Here is a 6,428-nt window from a genome sequence, read left to right as displayed (position 1 = left end):
CTGCAAAAAATTAGCTGGGCATGGTGGCGGGTGCCTGTAATCCCAGCTACTCAGGAGGCTGAGGCAGGAGAATTGCCTGAATCCAGGAGGCGGAGGTTGCGGTGAGCCGAGATAGCGCCATTGCACTCCAGCCTGGGTAACAAGAGCAAAACTCCGTCTCAAAAAAAAAAAAAAAAACAACTAATTTTGCTGGGGATTTCCTGCACGGCAGCTGCATTTCATGGGGGTGGTAGTCAACCCATCAGGCTCCACCCCAGTCACTCAGGGATGCCTTTTGGGTGGGGGAAGGAGCAAAATGCCCTTTCTTTTCAGAGCTTAGGATACTCAGTCTGACATTTATCTACAAAAACAACAGTTCAGTTGCCCTCACAAACACACAGATAAGCCAATCAAGATTAATTTTGGGAGAAAAGGCAATGGAGAAAGCTCTTTAGAATGCACTTCTGAACTAGAATTAGGATCCTAAACAACTTCTTCTTGGAGAGAAAAAGAAAAAAAAAACCAGCTAAGACAAGCTGTAAACTGTCCTCAGCCACTCCTAACGTTGTTTCTATTATCTGCCATTACACACTCCAAGGTCAAATCTTCTCACAGCACAAGGTAATCTCTGGTGACCCCAAAAGCCAAAAAGATCAGGTATGCAATGCAGGTAAGCAGAGCTTTAAATCTAAGAAGAATCTGCCCATGACTCTTGAAACTCTATGAAGAAAACAGAATATCCCAAAAGGGGGTTTGAGTAGCGGCTTTGTTCTGAGTTCTGTAAGGGGTCTGAGTCATTAGAACCCTCCTCTAGATTTTTCTTGGAACTGGAGGTGGTGAAAGGGGAAGGAAGAATAGCGTGGAACAAAAGTAAGCAAAATAACAATTTTTTTTTTTTTTTTAAGAAAGGAAGTGAACACAGAAACCAAGCACCAGGTTTTGTTTTTGTTTTTGCAGCTGTCAGAAATTTTAGCCAATTCAGAGGCGTTGTTTCTTCTAATTTGGAATTCTCATTCAAATTTGACCAAGTCTGTTATAGTTGATCAAATCCTGTGGGAGAAAGGTCAGCACAACAAAAAATCCCAACAATATGATTACTGAGTGCTCTAATGGTAAGGAGAAATTAAAACCAGCTGCTTGTCAATTTCAACTTTTAGTCATTAAGGAGAATTTCCAAGGCAAAAAAAAAATCCCAATTCTGCTATATACTTAGGAATAGAGCCCAGACATAAGATTGCTCTTTACCATCTTAGAAGCAGGAAAAAAAACCTGGAAATGTGAAGAACAACAGACGTAATATTCTTGCCCTCCCTGTCGGAAACTAGCTGAAACTCCAGAAAGGAGTTAACTGCTATCCACCATCATGGAAACAGGAAAACTTGCTTTCCCTGTTGGAAGCAAGTAAAACTCTAGAAAAGGAGTTGTACAGCAAAATAAGCTTTAGATCTCAACCAAATTTTGAGAGATCAGGGATTTTCTGGAGGGGGAGTTCCCAGGCCTCAGCAAATTTTCCTCTTGGTTTGAGCCATAAGGATAGCTCAAGCTGGTCCCAAGCACCAACAGATTTATCAATAGATTTATCAAAAGTCAGGGCCATCTTTACTCAGAATCCTTTCATCAGGCTGGGCATGGTGGCTCACATCTGTAATCCCAGCACTTTGGGAGGCTAAGTTGAGTGGATCATGAGCTCAGGAGTTCATGACCAGCCTGGCCAGTATGGTGAAACCCTGTCTCTACTAACACAAAAAGAAATTAGCCAGGCATGGTGGAAGGGACTTGTAATCCCAGCTATTTGGGAGGCTGAGGCAGAGAATTGCTTGAACCCAAGAGGTGGAGGTTGCAGTGAGCCAAGATCACGCCACTACACTCCAGCCTGGGCAACAGAGCGAGACTCCATCTCAAAAGAAAAAAGAAGAATCCCTTCATCATTACCAATACATGGTAATGAATAAACAAACTTTCAATAAATTTAGAAAGTTTATTTTGCCAAGGTTAAGGATGTGCCCCTGACACAGCCTCAGGAGGTCCTGATGACATGTACCCAAGGTGGTCAGGATACAACTTGCTTTTATATTTTTTTAGGGAGACATATCGATCAATACCTGTAAGATGCACACTAGTTCAATGTGGAAAGGCAGGACAACTTGAAGTAGTCTCCGGGTTGTAGGTAGATTTAAGAATTTTCTGATTGGCAGTCAGTTGAAAAAGTTATCTAAAGACCCAGAATCAATAGAAATGCCTGGGTTATGATGATAAGGAATTGTGGAGACTAAAGTTTATCAGGCAGATCAAGCCTCCAGGTAGCAGACTTCAGAGATAATAGATTGTAAATATTTCTTATCAGACTTAAGTGTAATGCTGGTCAGTTTTTCCTGAATTCCAAAAGGGAAGAGGGTATAATGAGTTACGTCCAACTCTCCCTTCCCATCATGGCCCAAACTAGTTTTTAGGTTAACTTTAGAATGCACTTGGCCAAGAGGAGGGGTCCATTCAGATGGTTTGGGTGGGGGTGCTTACAATTTTATTTTTGGCTTACGTAGTCAAGGTTAATTATCTCAAAGCAATTAGGTAACCCTCATTTTTCTTTTAAAAATCTTTGTCTTCCTTTATCTCCCTGAATACACACAGTTTACATTTTCCCATTGCAATATCCATTCCCAAATACTATTTTTTTTTTAGCGAGACTCCTGCTGTTATTTAGGCTCACAAAATGGTGTCAGAAGTGGAATAAAAGTGGCTTCACCTCAGATGAATCAGTGGCCCCTCAAATTGAGTGTGGTACCTACTGATCCCTTTGACCCCCACCTCTTTTTATACCAGGAAAGGGACTGGCACATCTCTGGTTATGCAGCATAAATTTTCCATAGCCCAAGGGTTGGGGTCTGACATCCAGTCTGACTACATACCTGTGTGGTTCAGTTCCATGAATTTTCCTTAAAAAGGCTGAGAAGCCAATCTGTGAGTGCTCTCCACCATTCACCTTTTATTGATAGACATCTGCTCAATATTTAATTTTGGAGATACGTTGTGAGTGTTACAGAATTTTATTATTAGCTGTAGAAAGGATACTCTGGAAATGTGGTAGTTAGAACCTATCTCTGTCACTCTTTTGTCTCAGTTAAATATCTGACACTTACCTCCTGAGCAGAGGAGCTACTGGAGCAAAGAGAGCTTGAGGTATGTGACTAAACCTTAAAGCCCTGTAAACGTATCAATGGAAAGACAAATTATTATTTGCGGCAGTAGGGGAGGTGGAAGGTAGATTAAGTATCGCATCTCATAAAAGAAGCTAATGACTATACAAACAAAGCTGGCATGTATTATCTAAATCATCCACTTATATTATCAGGCAAAAGAAATGGTACCTTAAATTAAGACAATGTAATTTGGCATGGGTAATGGTTCAATAACATGAATTTCTGGCAACCAGAAATAATATAGGGGAAAAAATTAAGTTTAGACACAAAACTGTGTTGGAAAGATGATGCCCTTACTAATTAACACAAATGGAAGCAATGACTCAAGAGCCAAAAGGTAGAGTGTAATCCAACTCTCTCATGAGGCTAAGTGATTTTCCCACAGTCACTAGGTTTGGTCAGTCACTCTTGGGAAACAGGCTACACCAATTCATCAAAGTTTGAGGACAAGGGAATAAAAAGCAAAGTATAATATTGGCAATGAGAAGGCAGGATTACCCTTATTTATAGGGTACATTTATAGATAGTACATTTGTATATTGGAAAACTCAATCAAATGAAAATCATGAAAAAAAAAGTTTACATGTTGGCTAAATAAAAAATAATTTGTAACAAGTTTGTGTGCATGTACATATAGACAGCCATTTAGGAGCCACAATGTGAGATGACATTCTCATCAGCAACACAAAACATAACATTTCAAGAAGTGCCCTACACTTGTATGAAGTAAAATTCTAATGAGGGATAGAAGACTTGAGGAGAGAAATAGTCTCCAGTCTTGCAGAACATTCGACCCTTGAAAATATTAGTTACTCCTAAACATTTTATAAAGTCAACACAATGCCAACATAAATCTCAAAGGAGTTTAAAATTTGGGGGAAAACTGTCCAAAAAAATTCAGGTTATAGTTCACCTGAAAAATATTATTGCTAAGAAATATGAGCGATGAACATTGGCTGAAAGTATTCAGTAAAGCCTCAAAAGTCAAAATAGCCTGTAATTCCAGGACTTTGGGAGGCTGAGGTGGGCGGATTGCTTGAGCACAGGAGTTTGAAGCCAGCTTGAGCAATGTGGCAAAATCCCGTGCCTAAGAAACAATACAGAAAATTAGCCAGGCGTGATCATGGGCACCTGCAGTACTAGCTACTTGGGGGGCTGAGGTGGGAGGATTGCTTGAGCACAGGAGGTCGAGGCTGCAGTGAGCCATGTTTGTGCCACTGCACTTCAGCATGGGTGACAAAGCGAGACTGTATCTCAAAATAAAATAAAATAAAATAAAATATATCCCAGTGCATGGTGTATTAAAATAGTGTGATACACAGACAGGAAAAGACTGAACAACAAAACTGTTCCAGGAGTGCTGAGAATTTGGCATGTGATATTTGAAATCAGCAGAGAAAAGTTAGACAATTTAATAAATAGTATTTGGGATCACTAATTTGTTAGGGGAAATACATGAGTTGTGTTCTTAAAAAGATGTATTTAAGTATTAATCCCTGGTACCTATGAATATGTTCTTAACTGGAAACAGTGTCTTTACAGGCATGATCAAGTTAAGAGGAGTTCATACTGGATTAGAGTGGGTCTAATCAATCCAATTGACTCGTATCTGTATAAAGATCTGGACATAGAAACATACAGGGAAAAGTGCCAGGTAAGAAGAGGCAGAAATTGGAATCATGCAACTGTAAGTCAGGGAATATCAAGGATTGGCAACAATCAGTAGAAATTAGGAAGGGGTACTCTTCCCTTAGAGCTTTCAGATAGAATCTGGCCCTGTTGAAACCTTGATTTCAGACCTCTAGCCTCTGAACTGAGATAACAAATTTCTGTCTTGTTTTAAGCCACCCAAGTTTATGGTAATTTATTATGGCAGCTGCAGGAAACTAAAACAAATAGTAAACTTGGATCCCTATCTCTGTCCTTATATGAAAAAAAAAAATCTAGATGGTTAAAAGAATTAAATGTAAAACAATCACCACCAAAGACCAGAAGGAAACATGGCTGAAAATGTGTATCTTTTGGGAAAAGGGGAAGGGCTTTTTAAAAATGGAAGAAAATGAATAAATTTGACTTTATAAACATCTTAAACATCTGTGTGGTAATTCAAAAGGCAAGAAATTATAAAAGAAATCTGTAACTCATGGCAAATAAAGGGTAGCCAGTAAGAAAGATATAAACAGCCCATAAAAAAATGAACAAAGAACAAGATGAGCTGGCATGAAAATATGAAAATGTGAAAACATGCTCCTTTACTAATTAAAGAAATGCATTTAATGTATAATTTTACTTACAGACGACAGAGATTAAAGATTGATCTAAGTCAATTAGCTAGGGTATAAAAACAGGTACATCATTCACATTTGATGGGAGTACACGTTGGTATAATCCTTTTGGGAGGCAGTAAGTGTCACCTCTTCCTTGGCTATTTCAATTATTTTCACATTTTTGCTTTTCCCATTCTAATGTGTGCATTGTTCATGTAAAGTTTTATTTTTTTTTGTAATTTCCCACAAGAGAGATCAAAGTCTGTTGAAGGATATCTACTTTTGTGGAATGTGGTATGTACTGGGATATCAGTTTAAAAAGCAATTCATAAGACATTGCCCCCAAAATAAGTGAGTATACCAGTTTCACTGCAAACCACACCACTACTTTTCTCACTAATATCTCATTTGTAACTTGCATTTTGAAATGAAGAGAAATCTTTCCAGAAACCAAAATCTTTCCAGAAACCAGAAATCTTTCCAGAAATATGGTTTCTTTGCTAATTTACTCATGTAAATTGTATTTCAATTTTTTGTCCATTATTAATTAACAGATTCATATTTCTGAATATTTCTATCATCGTAGTAATTCCAAGAAATCCTTGTGTAACATATATATTAACTCTTGGTTTGCCTTTCACTGGGGATTTCTTTCCATACCATGTAATTCTCAAGGTTCCTTCATCTACTTCCACGGTTCTGCTCCCCACTTTTATACTAAGGACTCCTCAATCCACATGCTCCACAGCTAAATCTTTTCTTTTCAAACCACTTGGAACAGTGTTCTTGCACGTTGGGTGTTAAACACTGAAATAAAGACCTATAAGGACAATTTTAAAATATTATTTTTAGTGTTGTCTTAAATACTAAATATGAACAATTATCAAATAATTCTATAGCATTAATGCATGAAAACAAGCAGTGGATATAAAAATATTCTGCTTAACTATGAAAGACTGCCTAAGTGCTTGAATAAATGAATATA

This window comes from Sapajus apella, unplaced genomic scaffold (assembly GCF_009761245.1).
Source record: "Sapajus apella isolate SASKATOON/1434 unplaced genomic scaffold, GSC_monkey_1.0 scaffold6, whole genome shotgun sequence".
In the NCBI taxonomy this organism is placed as follows: Eukaryota; Metazoa; Chordata; class Mammalia; order Primates; family Cebidae; genus Sapajus; species Sapajus apella.
The sequence above is the reverse complement of the archived record's forward strand: the minus strand, read 5'-3'. Positions refer to the sequence as shown.